Source organism: Neophocaena asiaeorientalis, unplaced genomic scaffold (genome assembly GCF_003031525.2).
Source record: "Neophocaena asiaeorientalis asiaeorientalis breed wild unplaced genomic scaffold, Neophocaena_asiaeorientalis_V1.1 scaffold131, whole genome shotgun sequence".
Lineage (NCBI taxonomy): Eukaryota > Metazoa > Chordata > Mammalia > Artiodactyla > Phocoenidae > Neophocaena > Neophocaena asiaeorientalis.
In genome coordinates this window covers 887,084-908,060 of record NW_020173201.1, presented here as the reverse complement: position 1 = coordinate 908,060, position 20,977 = coordinate 887,084, and the positions used below count along the sequence as shown (strand labels likewise).

The following is a 20,977-nucleotide window of genomic DNA, read 5'->3' as shown; positions in this document are numbered from 1 at the left end:
AAAGAATGTCTGTGGTTAAATGGTTAACCAAAGCTTTCCCCCTTTCTTCAAGAGAATTTGATCTTTAGGTACCTGTGTAAAAAATTAATAAGCAGAAACCTAAATTAAATACAGTTGGGAGACCAAAAGAGGGGGGTCCTCATACCCTGTAATGATAGCAGAGTCCAACAGGAAGAAAGACTCCTCTTCCTTTTTGGCAAGGACTCAGCCAAGGAAAAGCCATGGACTCTTTGTTTACCCTAGCCCTCCCAACTTCCTTTTCCCCTCTATAAAAGAGTTCTTCCCTTGCTATGTAGGGCCTCACACGTGCCTCACCATGATTGCAGACCCTGAACTGCAATTCTCTGCTTATTCCAAACAAACTCATTTTTGCTGGAGAAATAACTGGCTGTCTATTTGTTTTAGGTCAACACCTGGTTACCTGATGAGGGGGCATGTCAAGTATGTTGATAACTAGTCAACACAACTTATGGGAAAACTGACCCTGGACAGGTAAGTGGCATCTATACTAGGAGAACTATAAATAACTGACAGGAACCATAGCTTTGAGCTTCCCCGAGTGTGGCTCTTGAAACTGAACGTGTCCTTTACAAGGCCCCTGAAACCTATCCCTATGGATTTGCTGTAAGAGCTACTGGCTTCTTTAGGGGGGAATAAGGCCTTTAAACCAGGACAGATCCCACACTTACCTAATGTGCATCTCATCGTTTTGCACATGAATTACTATGGACCACTGCAAGGACTCCTATAGGAAAGGGATGACCATCACTGCCCTTCTAGCAAGCCCTGTTCCTATCCTATACCTTTTGGAGTAGAATGATGTCAAATGTGGCCTTGTGAGTCTGAATGTTGAGTTGAACCAAGAAGAAATCCTGATGCTGAATGTGCAACCTAGAACTTTTTAAAACCAAAACTGAGGACAAACTAAATGCCTAACAATGGTTCATTCACAACATGGACTATATGCAGCTCTAAAAGCACATGTTTTTGAAGAATAACGTCAATGGAAAATAAATTTTCATGCTATATTAACTGAAAAAATATAATGTGAGAATAAATATATGGTATGTATATACAATATTTGTTTTTATAAAACCCACAAGGAGTTTCAATCAAAAAGTACAGAAAAAGAGAGTAAGGCAGCATATTAGACATCCTGTATTTTGTCACCTTTTCCCTCCTCTCTTTTTCTTGGGGCAACTAATTCTCCCCACTCTAATATTTGTGATTCTTGCCATTTTGGCCATCATAGAGCATAGTGCCCTGGCCACAGTACTCAGTCTATGTCCCAGGCTGGTCAATCAAGATATCTTATTTCCTTTTCCATAGTGGCTGTTTGGGGCGTGTTGCTCAGGTAGAGTCAATTAGAATCATTCCTGGGCATCTTGAATGTTCAAATATTGGGACAACTAAACTGAGGCTCTTGATTTCTCTTTGGACAAAGATGAGAAAATCGCTGCTGCCAGTGACCAGGTTGCTAAGATAGAAGAAGAGGCAATAGTTACCTTTCATTCTGTGGGCTTCCCGGGTATAGACAGTCAAGAGGAGTTATATGGTCACATGATCCAAGAAATACTGAATAAAGAAGGGCTTTTTCTTTTTTTTCAGGTCCTATTTAATAAACACATTTCCACTAAAACAAGGAGAGCATGCAACATGCAGTGTCTGTCAAATTTATTTAAACAACAAAACTTTTCTTTTTTTGCTTTTTCTTTTCTTTTTTGAGAAAAGCTGCTAGCATGTCTGCTGATAAGATTCATTTTTAGAACACAGAAAAGAAATGCTACTCTAAGAAAATAATGGATCAGTCCATTATTTTCTTCTTTGTGCTTTGCTTCATTTTATACATTTTCTACAACTAAAATATTATGTTTAATAAAATTTTCTGAATTATCTACAACTAAAAAATTATGTATATTTATATATAAAAGTATAATGATATTTAATACAATGTCTGCTTCTATCTGTGAAAGGATGCAGGCATGCTTTCCTTTCATAAATATATTAGTAGCATTACTAACATAGTAATACTTTTTTTGCCCAAAATTTAGGATCAAGAGTACCTCCCCTTTTACCAATGGAGGCACACAATTTTTATTTTTAATTTGAGATCCCTGTCTTCCCTGTTTTCATATCCTTGCATGAGGGTAGCCAAGTTTAACATGTAATCATCATTCTAGCATATTAGGAGAAAAGAAGTTGTTACCTGTTCAGTAAATTAATGAATCTTACTGCATTTTTTAGTTCCTATGCACATGTGTGTATATATAGATATGGCTTACAAAAATGGTAACATATTATACAATATTTTCATAATTTAATTTTAAACTTAATAATATATGATAGGCATCCTTCCATGCCAGTATACAGGGCTCATTAACAACTCTTTATTAGCCTAGTATGAATTGTAAGGATGGAGTCATACAGACCTTAGCTACGTGTCCTCATTTAACCTCTAGGTGCATCAGTGTTTGTCTAAGTGGGGATAATTTACCTACATGGAAGATTTGCTATAAATTTAAGTGGAATACTGTAAGTACAGCACTTAGCACAGGGCTAGAACAGAATGTGCTCAGTAAATGGGAGCTTTTATCATTGGGATTAGTAATAATTAAGGGATTATTCTATTAATATTGCCATCAATGGATGATTGGGTTATTTCTAATTTTTGCTTCTGCAAACAAGACAGCAACACATTCAGTACACCCTTGTGTAAAGATTTCTATAAAATAAACTCCAAAAAGTGGAACTGCTGGGTCAACAGTATGTCCATTTTAAGTTTTTCTAACACTGCCAAATTTCTTTTCAGAAAAGTGTTTTCAGTGGGCACTATCACCAGCAGAGGATGCTACTTGCTGCCTGCCTTTCTGGAAAGGCAATGTGGCAGGGAAGGGATTTTAGCAGGCACTTGAAAATGACTAGGCTATGGTGAGGCAGAAAAGAGAAGGCAGTGCTATGGGGGTGTGTCAGGAGTTCTCAACACCATCTTTTGGCTTGATGATTCATGAGAAGCACTCACAGGACTCAGAAAAGCTGTTAGATTATTGGGTTATGTTTTATTACAGTCAAAGGATACAGATCAAAATCAGCAAAGGGAAAAGGCACAGGGGGGAAGCCCAGGAGAAGCCAGGTACAAGCTTCTAGGTGTCCTTCCCAGTGGAGTCTTATGGGGACAAACTTAATACTCCCAGCAACAACATGTGACAACCCATGTGAAATGTTGCCAACCAGGAAAGCTCACTTGAGCCTTGGTGTCCAGGATTGTTACTGGGGGTCAGTCACAATAGACATGTAGAGCCCACTTGACTGATCTCAGCTACTCAGAGTCTAGCCACCCACTATAGCCAAAACAGGTTTTCACCATAAATCACATTGTCAGGATACACTTATCTGGTCAAACTGGTATGCCAAGGCCTCAGGCATACAAGTAGGTTTTTACCATAAATATAGTAGGGTCCAAGGCCTTAGGCATACAAAAACACTTATCAGGAAGAAAATTTCAGGGGTTCAGAGGTTATCTCCCAGGAGCTGGCCATGGACTAGAACTGAAGACAGGCATTTCTTTGGAAGGTGCCTGGTTTGAACAACCCAGGCCTGCTGAGTTAACCCTTTTCTGCCCATGGGGAAATGGCATGAGCAAAGATAGGGAGATGGAAATGCATAAACCACGATTAAGGAAAAGAGTGTAAACTAGTATGGTTAAAGAGGAGAGCAGAGGGAGGTTAAGTGGAAATGTAGCTTGGGTCAAGAGTCTTCAATGCAGATAAGCATGGGATTGGGGACTATTAATTGATAGTGGTTTAAAAGCTGAGTTGGAGTAAAAAGAATCTGGATTCCAGAGAATATTTTGACAAGCCAGAAATAGGAGGTCCTGAAGCAGTGTGACAGCCATGGAGATGGAAAGGACCTGTGCAAGAAACAGTGAGAAGCAACCACAGTAAGACTTCAACAGTCAATGAAAACAGGTGGACAAAGTAAGGGGGAAGTAGTGTTAACGCATCTTCTAGGACTGTAAGTTCATGTGGTTATAGGTAAAAGCCTCTGTTGACAGAAATAAGGATGTCAGGACAGCCTCCAGATACATTCATATATCCAACAGCTATTTATCAAGGGCCTACTAAATGCTAAACCAATTGTCTTCAAAGTACAGTCCATGAACCACCTGCACTCCATCACCTGGGGAGCTTGCTGACAAAGCATATTACGCCCTTCAAGAGCTACTAAATTCAGTTCTCCAGGACAGGGTTTGGAAATCTGCATTTTCAACAAGCTTTCCAGATATTCTTATCATAACTAAAGTTCGAGATTCTCTGTTTTCAGCAGTTCCCAGAAAATCATTTGTATATCTGATTTTAAATATATCTCAAGTTGTGAAAATAGGAAGGAGAAAAAACGGTATAAAGAAACAGACACTTTTTTCTTTCAGGCAATTCAGGATGGGAGTTTCAAAGTTAGGTACAAGAATGAGGCTGAAACTGCTACTGCACTTTTTTGGGGTGGCAAAAAAAATGGTGGTGGGCCTTGATGTTAGGAAAGGATGGCTAAATTGTGCAGACTTGGGCATGTTCAAGTGTATGGTCCAGGTATGCAATCTATGATTATGAAAAGCACAACTCTCCTTTAGCAAGTGTAACAAGGTCTTTTGCCCAGCACAGCCTAAAACTGCTACAAAAAAAAATAAGACATATATTTTGGAAATAAGCACATTTAAAAGATGCCTTTATATGTGAATCTTATTTAAATGTGGACAATGCTTTTGTATGTTTATGAAAAAGATTTTTTAAAAATAAGCAGCAAAGATTACAAGTGACAGCTCAGAACTTGGTATATAAGACTAATTAAATAAAAATCCAAGTATATATATTTTCCTCCCTACTAACCTCTTTACCTAGTTTTCCCCATCCCCCTTTTTTTCCTTTCCTAAATGAGTCCTTTCCACTCCTGGTTGACAGTAAAGAAGACAGCATGCTCCAGATAAGGCAGCTTTCTTCATTTAATATAATGTTGATGGTTTCTTTCATTGAGTTTTAGCATCCTTCTGAAAATCTGGCAAACACTATGATACATGCTGTCTCCATTAAATGTATTAAAAGAACATTCAATCAGGAAATTAGCTAACTATTCTTTAAATAAATTATATTTGAGATGTTACATATAAAATATAATTCTGAGAGGAAATCAAATTATGCATAATATTTTAATGTACTGTGTTGAATAGAGTGAAAGAAGCATAAGCTTTAGAGCCAGACAGATATCAGTTTGATTTATGGCTCCAGATTCAGGGAAGTTATTTAGGCTTTCTGAATCCATTATTAGATTCTCATCCATTATCACTGTTTCTGAATGGGGCATCACTGGCATGTGAGGCAGGATAACTCTGTTGCATGAGGTGGTTCTCAGCATTGCAGGACAGTTCTCACCACTACACTCTTTGTTTTAGCTATTAAATCCTAGTAGCATTCCCAACTCCAACTTCAGGACAACCAAATGTCTACAAATTTGCAAATGCCCCCAAGGAAGTGCTTGTTAAGAGCAAGTGCCTTAAATGGATTATAATAATACCTCTTCAGTTGGGAGCATTTTCCTGACACTTCTGAATAAACAAAGAGGTAGTTAAGAGAATGCACTGAGGTCAGTCAAACCTGGGCTAAATCCCAGCCCGGTCAATAGTGGCTGTGTTGCTTCATCTGAGCCTGAGCATCTCATCTATATACAATTATGATAGGAGTAATACCCGACACAGACGATTATTATGAGAATTCACTGAAATAATGTGTGCTCAGCACTAAGCACTGAACCTGGTGCAGAGTAAGCCCTCAGTCAAGCCAGCCATAGTTCCTACAGTCATTATTGTTATTAAAGCCAGGTGCCTGAGACTAAGGAGAGGGGAGGTGGCAAGGAAATAAGACACCTTGTTTAAGAAGTTCTGCAAAAACGAGAAAGTGGGAAATAAAAAGTAGCTAGAGAGCGTAGATTTGTCAGCTTCCCTCGCCCCGCCCCCCAAGATAGGTAAACGCTGTGTATATTTGAAGACAGGGAAGATAGAAAATGGTGAAAATGAGGCTGAGACTCAAGAGTATAGAAAGGGTGGCTATGTGAAGCAACGTGATGAGGAAGCCAGCAGGCTTGGGCACACAGAAAGAAAAGAGATCACTGGCGTTCCGCTGGGGCTTTTCCAAACGTGAAGCTGTGGAGTCTGCCTACTTTCATGGGGATTTTCACCTATTCCACACTTTATTAGCGCCTCACTCTCAAAGCAATGGCCAGCAAGCAACAGAGCTGCTTTAATGTTATCAAACCAGGAGAAAAAAAAGAATCTGGACTTGAAAGATGTGCTGGTTTAATAAGGGAGACCAATCTACTAGGAAGTGAAGCAATCTCATCCCCATAACTTGTTCCTGGCACTGGATCTTGGCCTCAGAGCTGGTATCTGATAGCCTTTCAAAGACCACTTTTACAGTTTCTTTTTGGATGCTTCTACTCCATTCATTATTTTTTTTAATTTTTATTTTATTTTATATTTTTTAACATCTTTACTGGAGCATAATTGCTTTACAATGTTGTGTTAGTTTCTGCTGTATAACAAAAGTGAATCAGTTATATGTATACACATATCCCCATATGCCCTCCCTCTTGTGCATCCCTCCCACCCTCCCTATCCCACCCCTCTAGGTGGTCACAAAGCACCGAGCTGATCTCCCTGTGCTGTGCAGCTGCTTCCCACTAGCTATCTAGTTTACATTTGGTAGTGTATATATGTCAATGCTACTCTTTCACTTGGTCCCAGTTTACCCTTCCCCCTCCCTGTGTCCTCAAGTCCATTTTCTATGTCTGCATCTTTATTCCTGTCCTGCCCCTAGGTTCATTAGCACCAGTTTTTTTTTTTAGATTCCATATATATGTGTTAGCATACGGTATTTGTTTTCCTCTTTCTGACTTACTTCACTCTGTATGGCACACTCTAGGTCCATCCACCTCACTAAAAATAACTCAACTTCATTTCTTTTTATGGCCTAATATTCCATTGTATATATGTGCCACATCTTTATCCATTCATCTGTTGATGAACACAGGTTGCTTCCATGTCCTGACTATTGTAAATAGTGCTGCAATGAACATTGTGGTACATGACTCTTTTTGAATTATGGTTTTCTCAGGGTATATGCCCAGTAGTGGGATTGCTGGGTCATATGGTAGTTCTATTTTTAGTTTTTTAAGGAACCTCCATACTGTTCTCCATAGTGGCTGTGTCAATTTACATTCCCTCCAACAGAGCAACAGGGTTCCCTTTTCTCTACACCCTCTCCAGCATTTACTCTTTGTAGATTTTTTGATGATGGCCATTCCGACCAGTGTGAGGTGATACCTCATTGTGGTTTTGATTTGCATTTCTCTAATGATTAGTGGTGTTGAACATCCTTTCATGTGTTTGTTGGCAATCTATATATCTTCTTTGGAGAAATGTCTGTTTAGGTCTTCTGTCCATTTCTGTATTGTGTTGTTTGTTTTTTTGATATTGAGCTGCCTGAGCTGTTTGTATATTTTGGAGATTAATCCTTTGTCAGGTGCTTTGCTTGCAAATATCTTCTCCCATTCTGAAGGTTGTCTTTTCATCTTGTTTATGGTTTCCTTTGTGGTGCAAAAGCTTTAAAGTTTCCTAAGGTCCCTACATTTTCTTTAAGCACTTTTAAATGACTTATTTAACCCTCAGTTGCCCTTTCATTTTTCCTCTACCTTCATGAGTAGCACTAAAAAACCTTTTCATGTCTGATTTATTCCAATGTCCCTTCAGATCCTAATTTTACCTTTCTATGCCAAGAAGAATTTTTCAATACAATAATTTTCAAGTCATCCCTCACATAAACTGCAGAGGTTCATTCCAGATTCTCTGTGATGATCCAGAAATCATAAGAAAAATGTAGTCTCTGACTTCTAGGAGGTGGGGCTTTGTCTTGACCAATCGGTCATATATTTTTTTAACTAAAAGAAAAAAAACCATGATATTAGAAAAATGGTAACATTGACTACAGTGGTAACAGTATAGGGCATGTTCCAAAAGTTAAAAAATAAGGAAAAAAATCAAGTTTGGAGAATCATAATGCTGTACTAAAGCTGTGTAAGAAATAACTGAAAAGTTAAAAATAGCTATGGAATATTTTTTTCATAGTCTTCTCTACAGGACACTCTGCAGATACTCTACAAATCCAGGGTTTTATGAGTTCAGAGACTCTGCTTACCCTTCTCCTACCCAGGAGGTTTGCAATGCAGTCCCTGAGGAGTCCTGAAGAACCCAGACTTATTTTATAAGTTCTTCCCAAACTTATTTAAGGGTAGTATGCACTTTTTATGGAATACCTATTAATATCCCACAGAACTAGTGTTCTGTTGACCAATGTGGTGAAGGACCAGAATTTACTTTTTGTCTTTGTTTTGGTTGTTGTTACAGTTTTTCATTTTTTAAAACTTCCAATCAATTGATGACTAAGATTTTTGTTAAATACAGAGGCATATGTTTGGATGTCATTGCAATGTCAAATTACCAGGAAAATTTCTAAGCCCTTACTCTCAATCTCTGACTTATCCTATCCTAGATTGGTAGCAAAATGTTTGCAGGTGGGCACTGGTCCATGGATTCCACAGAGAAGCAGCTGAGTCATTCACTGTGTACCACCCTTAAACTTGCTGGAATGCATATAGCTAGGAAGAGGACAAGGGAGTACATAAAATAAGCTCCCCCATAGTCCAAAATGAGTAGGTGACATATTGAAAAGCAACATGCTTTTATCTTGAGGAATGTTCATCAAAGCCACTTTCTAAATCAACAATCTTGTAGTACTTCAAAGCAGAAGTCTGGACACGATATAGACTACCCTCATTGATTATCGTTTGAGAAGAATGCATCCTAAACATGAATCACTTCCCCTATAGATGTAGGTATCAGCAATAAAGAAAAGATAGCCAAATTTTTTCCATTATCTATTTTTTTTAAATCTGCATAAATGGGTTGAGAGGTGAGTAAGAGAAGCCAGTTCTCCATTTTGTGTTTGCTAGGGTACTGATGTTCACAAAACATGCAAGCCCAAGGCATGGTTAAACAGCAAATGCAATGTCGTTCCTTAACTAGTAAGGTTTGCTGGAATTCACATCTAATTAAATCTTTTTTGAACAAGGGATGTCTCCGTAAGTGCTTTATGCTGTGTTCCTTTGCCACAAAAAGGTTGACTGCAATAATAGTATGACGTTTTTGGAGCAGTTAACTTACTATAATATACATGAAACTCAAATTTTTGGATTAACCCAAACAAGAATAACTTAAGCAAATTTTAGTTTTGTATCAATATCATTAAATGATAACTATTTATTATTAGGAAAAGAACAGGAGAATGGTGCAGTGTGGCCTAAACTGACAGCAACAATTCAGGGACATTCCATGTCTAGATTTGCCTCTTAAATAGTAATATTCAGTATTTGTTCACAGAAAAACTTAATAGAGCAACAAAGCAGGTGCCTATCACCTTGAGGAATTTCCACCATGGAGGCTAAAAATGATGGTGATGATGGTGACCACAGGGATGACAATGATAACAGTGATGGAAAGGAAAATGGTGAACAGGGATACTGATGATAGAAATGACAGTGCTGATGGAGATAAAGGGGATTCAGAGATGATGACAGACAATAACAGCAGCATCTCACCCTCCCTGATCATCCTCTGTGTGCCTGGCACTGGACTAAAGGTTTTATATGCATCGCCCCACTTAATTCCCACAATCTTCCTATGAGGTGGGCACTGCCATTGTCTCTGTTTCACAGCTGAGGAATTTCGCGGTCAGAGAGGGTCAGTATTTTGCTGACTTCACACAGCTATCCTGTGCAGGAGCTGGGATATGACCCAAGTTCTGTCCAACCCTAGAACACATACTGTTGCTTTCTAATCTATGCCACCATCCACTAGGTAATACTCTCTAGGAGTTCATAATACATGTTGAATGCATGCATGGAATTTTATGAGGCCATGTGGTCCAGATAGATTAATGTTTATCCTGGTTAGATTTTATCTTTTTTTTTTTAAACCTACAAACATTAAAACTTGAGAATCAGCTGCCTCGGGTTCTTTGTGGACTAAGGACCACTATCAATAAAGGCTTTAGAATCTATTCCAAAAGGCTCTCATGTTATCTTTCAAACATTTAAAAAAAACATTTACTTTCTCCCATTTAAACACATTCCTTGTGCCCGTTTCTTAATGTCTGCTTCCAGTGCCACAGTCTTCCTAGTCTCCAAGTGTCCCTGGCTTGAAAACATGAGGTCATCTGACTCTTCCCTCTCTCTTATTCCTTATATCCAATCAGTCTTTGATACTTGGCAATATATTGTCAACACTCCGGTCAGATTCCTTTCCTTTCTATTCCCACTGCCATCACGCCATTATGAAATCATCACCTCAGGCCCACTTGCTGATTTTAACTATATGGCTGGGTTTAATCATATGACATGGTTCCTCACTTCCTGTCATCTCAAGTCCAAATAACTCACTCTGTCACTAAAGATCCCTTTACATGTGGTCTCACTTCACCCCAACATTACCTGCCTCTAGTCATCAAAGCATTCCAGGGCAGGTTGGTATCCTTAAAGGCTCTCCACTGTTACCCCAAATAAAGAATGAACCCACAATATGCAGGCCTCATCCGTCCTCAACTCAGCCTTTCCAGCTGCAAATCCCTAATTACCTCCAATTACCTTCTGTGGTAACACTTCCATTACTTTGAACCATGTGACTATTCTCACATGCTCTCATACTTACCCTGCAGCCCCTTCTTGGATTGGTTCATTTGTACCTCTCCACTAAGACCCAGGAATAACAGGCTTCCTCTGTGAACTTCAGCTTATCCTCTGCACAATCGATCCTTCCTCGACTCCTCTTCTATAGCATTTATCACCCAGTGTTGTCATTCTCTGTGCTTGTTGAACTCCTATCTGCTGCTTTTTCATATCACAGCAAATGGCACAGTACATGGCCTATAGGAGGGTCTTAATAAATGCTTATTGTATGAATGAATGAATGAATGAACTGTTCACTCCAAATATGCTCTCTTCATTCCTATACAACCCACTTATAATGTACTCCCTTCCATGTTCAGGCCATCTCTTTAAGAATGCTGGAACTACTTGTCTAAACAAGTGCAAACTGGCTTCTCCCTTTTCCTGACTTCACATAGCTTTAACTACATTACCTTGTATTGTTTCTATCTATCTATATAGATTCTATCTCTCCAGCCAAGTGAGGAGCCAGAGTACCTGGGTTTGAATCACATATTTACTTTAAATAGATTTGTTTGTCTTTGAATCTAACTTGTGTCACTGTAGAGAGCATATAGCTGGATCTTACTTTTTTAAATCTAATATGACAATCTATGTCTTTTGACTGAGATGTTTAGACCACCACATTTAATAAACATGGGTGGATTTACATTTTTCATTTTGCTATTTGTTGTCTATATGTATCCTGTCTTTTTTGTTTTATTCCTTCTTTACTGCCTTTTTTGTGTTAAGTGTATTTTTAGAGTACTATTTTAATTTCTGTGTTGATTTTTTTTTTAATGATTTTATTTGGAGTTATTTTCTTAACGGAGGCTCTAGGGATTACAATATGCATCTTGACTTATCACAGTCAACTGCAGATTACTAATAAATGAGTAAAATATAGAAAATTGGCTCCTTTATAGTTCCATTCCCTCTCCATTCTTGTGCTATTATTATCCTATATATTACATATATATGAATGTATACATATATGTGTAAATGAAACAGTATAGTATAATAACTACCTTATAGAATATTATGACTTTTGCAGAAGTCATGAGTAGAAATATGCTTATATAGCCTTTTATATTAACATATATTTATCATTTCCAGTGTTTTTCATTTCTTTCTGTGAATTTGAGTTATCTTTTAGTGTCACTTCCTTTTAGTTGACAAGATTTCTTGTCCTGTGGTACTCTTGTAAGGCAGATCTGCTAGCAATGAGTTCTCTCAGTCTTTTTTTTTTTTTTAAATCTGGAATGATTTATCTCATCTTCATTTTTGAAGGCTAGTTTTGCTGGATATACAATTTTTGGTTGGCATTTTTTCTTTCAGCACTTTGAATATATCATTCAACTGCTTTCTGGACTCCATTCTTTCAAATGAACAGTCAGGCATTAATTGCATTAATTCTTCTCATGTCATGGGCTGTTTCTCTCTTACTGATTTTAAGTTTTTCTTTTTTTCTTTGTCTTTCAACAGTTTGAATATGATGCGTCTAGGTGTGTATAGTTTTGTGTTTATCCTTTATAGGATTCATTGAGTTTCTTGAATCTTTGGAGTAATGTTGGTTTTCAAATTTGGAAAGGTTTTGGCCATTATTTCATCAAATGTCTTCTTTCTCTGCTGCTTTCTCTCTTTCCTCTCATTTGGGACTCCTATTGCATGTATGTTGGTATTCAAGATGTCCCACAGATCTCCAAGGCTCTCCTCATTTTTCTTTTCCTTTTTTTTTTAAGTTTCATGAAATTTATGTTCTGTCTTTGGGAAATCACATGAGGGAAAAATATATTTTAGGTAATATTAAACATTGCATTATCCATGCCATGAGAAAGAGGATTTGCCCTGGGAAGTGACCAGTACTTGGGTTCTGAATATGGCATTCAAGTTCCAACTTAGACACTGAGAAATCTACCACACTGGACTGCACTATCTTCTTTTTTCCTTTTTATTAAACCATAGATGAAATGCAATATTATATTAATTTCAGGTGTACAACATAGTAATTTGACATTTATATACATTACAAATTTATCCCCACAATAAGTCTAATAACCATCTCTCACCATACAAAGTCATTACAATATTATTGACTATATTCTCTATGTTGTACGTTATATCCCCATGACTTATTTATTTTATAACTAGAAGCCTGTACCTCTTAATCCCCATCAGCTATTTTGCCCAACTCCCAAATCCCTTCACTTTGGCAACCACCAGTTTGTTCTCTGTATCTATGAGTCTATTTCTGTTTTGTTCTGTTTGTATGTTTTGTGTTTTAGATTCCACATATAAGTGAAATCATATGGTATTTGTTTTTCTTTGTCTCACTTACTTCTCTTAGCATAATACCCTCTAGGTTCAGCCATGTTGTCACAAATGACAAGATTTTATTCTTTCTTATGGCTGAGTAATATTCTATCGTCTATATATACCACATCTTCTTTATCCATTCACCTACCAATGGACAGTTAGGTTGCTTACATATTTTGGCTACTGTAAATAATGCTGCAAAGAAACACAAAGGTCATACATCTTTTCAAAATAGTGTTTTCATTTTCTTTAAATATCTAGAAGTGGAAATGCTTGATTGCATGGTAGTTTTATTCATTTTTTGAGGGACCTCCATACTGTTTTCCACAGTGGCTGCACCAATTCACATCCCCACCAACAGTGCATGAGGGTTCACTTTTCTCTACATCCTTGCCAAGACTTGCTATTTGTTGTCTTTTTGTAATAGCCATTTTGACATGTGAGGTATCTCACTGTGGTTTTGATTTGCCTTCCCCTGATGATTAATGATGTTGAACATCTTTTCATGTCTCTGTTGGCCATCTGTATGTCTTCCTCAGAAAATCAAAATCCCTTTGCTCATTTTTAAATGATTGTTTGATTTTTTTGATATTGAGTTCTGTGAGTATTTTATATATTTTGAATATTAAAATCTTGCCAGATATATCATGTGCAAATATCTTCTCCCATTCAATAGGCTGCCTTTTCATTTTGTTGATGATTTCCTTCATGTGCAAAAGATTTTTAGTTTGATATAGTCCCATTTGTTTAGTTTTGCTTTTGTTGCCCTTGCCTGAGAAGACAGATCCAAAAAACATTGCTAAGACTGAAGGCAAAGAGCACACTGTCTATGTTTTCTTCTAGGAGTTTTGTGGTTTCAGGTCATACATTTAAGTCTTTAATCCATTTTGGGTGTATTTTTCTATATGAAATAATAAAGTGGTCCAGTTTCATTCTTTTGCATGCAGCTGTCCAGTTTTCCAAACACCATTTTTGAAGAGACTTTCTTTTCCCCACTGCATATTCTTGGGTCATTTGTCATAAGTCAATTGATCATATAAGTATGGGTCTATTTCTTGGCTCTCCATTCTGTTTCATTGATCTATGTGTCTGTTTTTGTGCCAGAGCCTTATTGTTTTCATTAGTATAGTTTTGTAATATAGTTTGAAGTCAGGGAGCATGCTACCTCCAGCTTTGTTCTTTCTTAAGCTTGCTTTGTCTATTCAGGGGTTTTTTTGTGGTTCCATACAAATTTTAGGATTATTTCTTCCAGTTCTGTGAAAACTGTCACTGATATCTTGATAAGGTTACATTGAATTTGTAGATTGCTGTGGGTAGTATGAACATTTTAACAATATTAATTTTTCCAATCCATAAACACATAGTATCTTTCCATTTATTTGTAGTTCTTCTCTGTTCCTTTCTTCTCTCATTCTCCTCCCTTGTGATTTGATGACTTGCTTTAGTGTTAAGTTTGCATTCCTTTCTCTTTATTTTTTGCCTATCTGTTTTAGGTTTTTAATTTGTGGTACCCATGAGGTTCATATATTACAACATATGTATACAGCAGTCTATTCTAAGTTTATGGTTTATGTTAAAGTGCATTCTAAAAGCACTGCATTTTTACCTCCACCCCAGTTTCATGTTTTTAATGTCATATTTTACATCTTTTTGTTTTGTATATTGCTTAACTAATTATTTTAGATATAGGTAATTTTACTACTTTTCTCTTTTAACCTTCATACTAGCTTTATAGGTGGTTGACCCACTACCTTTACTATATGTTTACCTTTACCGGTAAGATTTGTTCTTTTACAATTATCTTGTTTCTAATTATGGCTTCTTCCTTTCCATTTAAAGAAGTCCCTCTAACATTTCTTGTAATGTCAGTTTAGTGATATGAACTCCTTTAGGTTTTGTTTGTCTGAGAAACTCTTTATCTCTCCTTCAATTCAAAATAATACTCTTGCTGGGTAGAGTATTCTTGGAAGTAAATTTTTTCCTTTCAGCACTTTGAATATATCATGCCACTCCCTTCTGGCCTGTAAAGTTTCTACTGAAAAATAAGTGGATAGTCTTATGGGGGTTCCCTTGTATGTAACTAGCTGTTTTTCTCTTTCTGCTTTTAAGATTCTCTCCTCAACTTTTGACATTTTAATTACAACGTGTCTCAGTTTGGGTCTCTGGTTTCATATTGTTTGGAACTCTCTCTGGTTTCTGGACCTGGATGTCTGTTTTTTCACCAGGTTAATGAAGTTTTCAGTCATTATTTCTTCAATAGGTTTTCTGTCCCTTCTGGAACCCCTATAAATGTGAATGTTAGTATGCTTGATGTGTCTTAAAGGTCCCTCAAACTATTCTCATTTTTAAAGTTCTTTTTTCTTTTTCAATTGGGTGATTTCCACTACCCTGTCTTCTAGATCACTGATCCATTCTTCTGTGTCCTCTAATCTTCTGTTGATTCCCTGTGATGTAGTTTTCATTTCCCTTAGTATATTCTTCAGTCTGATTGGCTCTTTTTTTATATTTTCTATCTCAAAGTTCTCACGGAGTTAATCCATTCTTCTCTTGAGTTTGTGAGCATCTTTATGACTGTTATTTTGAACTCTTTATCTGGTAAATTTCTTATCTCTGTTTTATTTAGTTCTTTTAGGTATTGTCTTATTCTTTTGTTTGGAAGGTATTCCTTTCTCTCTTCATTTTGCCTAACTCTCTGTATTTGTTTCTATGTATTAGGTATATGAGCTATATCTCTCAGTTTTGAAATAGTGGCTTTATGTAGAAGGTGTCCTGTGGGGCTCCATGGCACAATTATGGGGCTCCATGGTACAATCACCTGTGGTCACCAAAGCCAGGTGTTCCAGGGGTATCCTCTGTGTGGGCTGCATGCCTCCTTCTGTTGTGGTTGGGCTGCGACTGCTGTACGTTGATTGTTGGGCAGGGCAGGCCCCCAGCACAGCTGACTGGGAGGTCCAGCCATGACTGCTGCTAGTGCATTGATTTGTGGGGCTGTTCCCTGGTGCAACTGGCAGCAAGGCCTTTTGAGACTGTTGTAGGCACACTGGTGTGCAGGACTGGTCCCCTGAAGTGACAGCTGTTTTAGAAAGGCACTGGTGCCAGCTAAGGCTGCCTGTCAAGATAGGTTGTATCTAGCCCCCAAGGTGGGAGCTGCTTTGGAGGGGGATCAGCACTGATTGAGACTGCTTTGGAGGGGCACCACCAGATGGGGTGGGGCTGGAGCTGCTTTTTTTTTTTTTTTTAACTTAAAAATTTTTTTTTTACTTTTTTACTGTTTCCATGGAGCTGCTTTGAAGGGGCCAGACAGGGTGGGTGGGTTGGGTCCTCATGGGAATGCCAGGGGGGGCACATGGTGTTAGGTAGGTTGACTGAGAGTGACAGAAATGGTGCCTGCCAATGCCAGGTCAGCTAGGTGGAAGGAAAGTACAAAAAAATGGCACTCACCAGGGCTTATGTCTCCAGGGAAAGTTCCACTAGATTCCTGCCCCTCAGGTACCCACCCTAATATCAGTCAAGGAATCTCCTTGTATGACCCAAGTGCTTTTCAAGCTGTTGCTTCTGTGCTGGAACTTGGAGACAGTGAGTTTGTATGTGACAGTCTTGGTTTCCCACACCCCTCCATCTCTCCCAGACATAAGCCCTGCTGGTTTTCATAGCCAGGCATTATGGGGGCTCATCTTCCAGGTGCAAGTCCCCTAGGCTGGGGAGCACCATGTGGGGCTTGAATCCCTCACTTTTCAGGGAGGCCCTCTATGGCTGTGATATCCCTCTTGCTTGTAGGTCACCACAATGTGGATGTGGATTCTGAATAGACTGCATCTCTTCTCCTCCTTTGTGGCCTTTCACTTATATCCTTTGCTGTAGAAAATCTGCTCTGCTAGTCTTCAGGCCTTTCTCAGAGAGAGTTATTCTGGATATAGTTGTACTTCTGGTGTGTCCATTGGAGGAGGTGAGCTCAGGATCTTGCTACTCTGCCATCTTGATCTGGAACTCTCCATTTTTCTTCAGTCCTTTTTCTCTGTGTTCTTCATATTGGATAACTTCTATTGATCAGTCTTAAGTCCACTGATTCTTTCTCCTGCCATCTCAAATCTGCTCTTGAGTCACTTTAGTGAATTTTTCATTTCAGTTGCTGTACTTTTAACTTCAGAATTTCCATTTGAATCTTTTACTTTTTATAATTTCTACATACTTCTTGAGATTTATTACTTGATTCATATTGTCATAATTTCCTTTAATTCTTTAAAAATGATTTCATTTAGCTGCTTTGAAGTCTTTGTTTACTAAATCCAACATCTGGGGATACTCAGAGACAATTGCTACTGACTGCTCCTTTTCTTAGTCACACTTTCTAGTCTTTTAACTTTTTGCTGAAAACTGAACATTTTAGATAATATATTGCAGCAACTCTGGATTCTGACTTCTCCCCCTGATGGCAGTGGTTGTTGTTGCTTTTTATTGTTGTTGTTTATTTTTTGTTTAGCAACTTGCCTGGGCTAAATCTGTGAAATCTATCTCCCAGTGGAGAGCAGGCCCTGATGTCCCTGCTCAGTTTTCTTTTATTACTCTTGTTCTAACTTTTAAACCTAGATCCCTAGGAGTCACCCTTGGGACTGAATAATTTAATGGTCAGCCAATGACTGGACTGAGGTTGTGCTCAAACACCTTGAGTTAGTAAAGCTTCTATTTTCTGATGGATAGATCTAACATTCAATAGTTTTTCAAGCATTAAGCTTCTCAGATTATTATATGATTTTGGTTTTCTACAGAACAAATGGTTTCTTGTTAGTTTTTTTGTTTGTTTGTTTGTTTACAAGTTTTGTCCAGTTTTACAATTGATTTTTTTGGGAAGAGGATTTGCCAAGCTCTTCCCTTCGCCACAGCTGGGAGTCCTTGAAATCAGGACTTTTACTTTATCTCTGTATTCCAGCACTTAAAACATAATAGGTTTGCAGTGAATGTTGGCAGAATTTCACCTTTAAATTTCCTTTATTTTAAGATGGATACGTTTCCTAAAGGCTATGTAGAAAAATTTCCTGTTAACTGTGATTTTTCAAAATGATAGCTACTGATTCCCTGATGACATTTATAGGTTCCCTAAATGTCACATGAGGCACATCACAAAAGCTGCTTATTTGAATAAATTTAATCCTTCTTGGTACTCTCCCCTCCACCTATTTATTGATATATAACATTGTATAAGTTTAAGGTGTATAACATGATGGTTTGATACATGTATATATTGCAAAATGATTATCTTGGTGTTCTTTAACTATTTCTTCTTTTATTCCAGCTATGTTTTTTATATTTCTGTTTCTCAAAGACCAAGTACAATTTTTCTTGACAAGTTCTAGGTTCCATTCTGTGCTTACTTCTCTTTGTTCACAGCCCTTCCTCCTAGAGAATCAATAAACCCACACTACATAATAAGAAAAAATAACCTTCATATTTTATACTGTGCAAGTAATTTTACTCTAAATTAAGTTACACAAGAACTTTACAAACTGGTGGTAATAATGGAGAATTTTTTGCAATTTACCTAATTTTGCAAATTAACAATTAAGTGAATATAATAAAGATAATTAGGGATACTGTATCACAATATGTATTCTTTATTTTATCAAGAGTAACGTAGTTTTAATTATGCCTTGTTGAAGATACTCATAAATAATATTCAACTTATTATACCTCACAATTCTGAAAAGTATGTCTTGGTAACACACACATCAGCTGTAACTTATATCAACTCTCTTATAAGATGTGAACTGAAAGCAAATTTTCATAAGAATTATTAATCCTAAGTATGAATAACATAAAAGTTTATGAGGGTTCTCAGTAATAGCTTGTTTTAATCTCAATAGCTACCAAGCAAACTCTATTAGATAATTTAACAAATTTCAAAATTCTAAATCTTTATTATAATGACAAATCTTCTTCAAAAAGATAGGCTTCACTCTTGAGAAATGCACTTCACATATGTTGTGAGTGTTCACTGATAAAACACATTAACAAATTTAGAAGGCAGCATTTGATATTTAAATGTGCATATTTGTACTTTCCTACTATTGCCAATCATCACTCGTCTATGGAAATGTGGGGCACAGAATGGGGACAGAAAAGATAAGTGAAATCCCTAAACACAGCATTCAATCTCTTTTTCCATAAAGGCTTTTAAGAACAGGGAAAAAAGAATTTATTAGTTTCATCTCATTTCTTCTCTCTATTCCTATCTACCCCAGAAGACACTAATGAGAAGTGAAAGTGCCAGAAGTAGAGAAAAAAAATGAAGAAGAGAAAGAACAAAGTGCCTAGATAATACATACAGCAGCTAATGATTCTATGAATAATTTATTTATAAACAACCCTTTTCTAAACTTTCCATCAATCATTTTTTCATTAGTAACTGAAGGTAGAGACAAATAGCACACCTTTAAAGTTATTATATCTTAATTTCTTTGAAGTTGGACTACAAGCAGAGAGGGAGAAAAAAAAACACAAGGCAAATAAAGCATGACAAATTTTTTAAATGGCCAGTTGAAATATATGTATTCAGGTCTTTAATTTCTCTCAGCAATGTTCTGTGGTTTCAGTGTATGTATCTCACACACAGTCAGATTTATCCCTAAGCATTTATTATTTGATGCTTGTTCATGGGTCAAAAGACTCAATATTGTTAAGATGTCAATTCTCCCCAAATTAATCTATAGATTAAAAAAATCCCAACCAAAATCACAACAAGTTTTTTTTGGAATAAATTGAAGAGCTAATTCTTAAACTTATTTGGAAATACAAAGAACCCAGAATTGACAAAACAACTTCAAAAAGGAAGAACAAAGCTGGAGGGATAACATTACCTGATTACAAGATTTATTATAAAGCTATAGTAATGAAGACAGTGTGGCACTGGTGTAAAGACAGACAAGCAGGCTAATGGAACAGAATAGAGGGTCCAGAAATTGACCCACACATATACAGTCAATTGATTTTTGACAATGGTGCGAAGGCAAGTCAGTGGAGAAAGAATAGTCTTTTCAATAAGTTGTTCTGGAACAACTAGATATCCATATGTAAAATATGAACTTTGTTCCATACCTTATACTAGATATAAGAATTAACTCACAGTGAATCATAGGCCTAAAATCTATAACATTTCTTGAAGTAAAGTTTGAGAAAAATCTTTGTGACATCAAAGATATGATTATAAAAGAATAAATTCATAAATTCTGCTCCTTCAAAATGAAAAAACTTCTCCTCTTCAAAAGATACTGTTAAGGAGAGGAAAAGATAGCCACAGGCTAAGAGAAAATATTTACACGGCATACATTTAATGAAGGAGTTGAATCTAATATATATATAAAGAGTTCTCAAGACTCAAAAATAAGAAAAGAAGCAACCAAATAAAAAATGCACAAAAGATTTGAATAGACATTTGCCAAAGATATACAGATGGCATATAAGCACATGAAAAGATGCACTGCATTATTAGTCTTTAGGCAAATGTAAATTAAAATCACAATGAGATACACACCTATTAGAATGGCTAAAATGAAAAAGCCTAACTATATTCCAGGTTGGCAAGAAGGTGGAGGGAAGGTGGAAGAACTGAAACTCTCATACACTGCTGGTGAAAATGTAAAATGGTATAATAATTTAGAAAACCACTAGACAGTTTCTTAAAAAATTAAGCATGCACCTAAGATATGATCGACTCATTTCACTCCCAGGTATTTATCCAAGAAAAAGGGAAATTCATATTCATACAAAGACTCGCACACAAATGGTCATAGCAGTTTGATATAACCCCGAACTGGAAACAACCCAAATATCCATCAAGAGATGAATGAATAAATGCACTACTATACAC

The 20,977-nt window shown here is 37.0% G+C and overlaps 1 protein-coding gene and 1 long non-coding RNA gene across 7 annotated transcripts in view; one reads left to right on the top strand and one right to left on the bottom strand.

Annotated features, from left to right (window-relative positions):
• The window catches only part of RNLS (renalase, FAD dependent amine oxidase), a 266,454-nt gene that overhangs the window by 149,735 nt on the left and 95,742 nt on the right, over window positions 1–20,977 (bottom strand). The window lies entirely within an intron of this gene.
• The window catches only part of LOC112399585 (uncharacterized), a 443,663-nt gene that overhangs the window by 327,395 nt on the left and 95,291 nt on the right, over window positions 1–20,977 (top strand). For all 6 annotated transcript variants that reach the window (XR_003003259.1, XR_003003260.1, XR_003003255.1 and 3 more), the window contains exon 5: window positions 406–492. This is a non-coding gene — a long non-coding RNA (uncharacterized LOC112399585). The remainder of the gene's footprint in view (window positions 1–405; window positions 493–20,977) is intronic.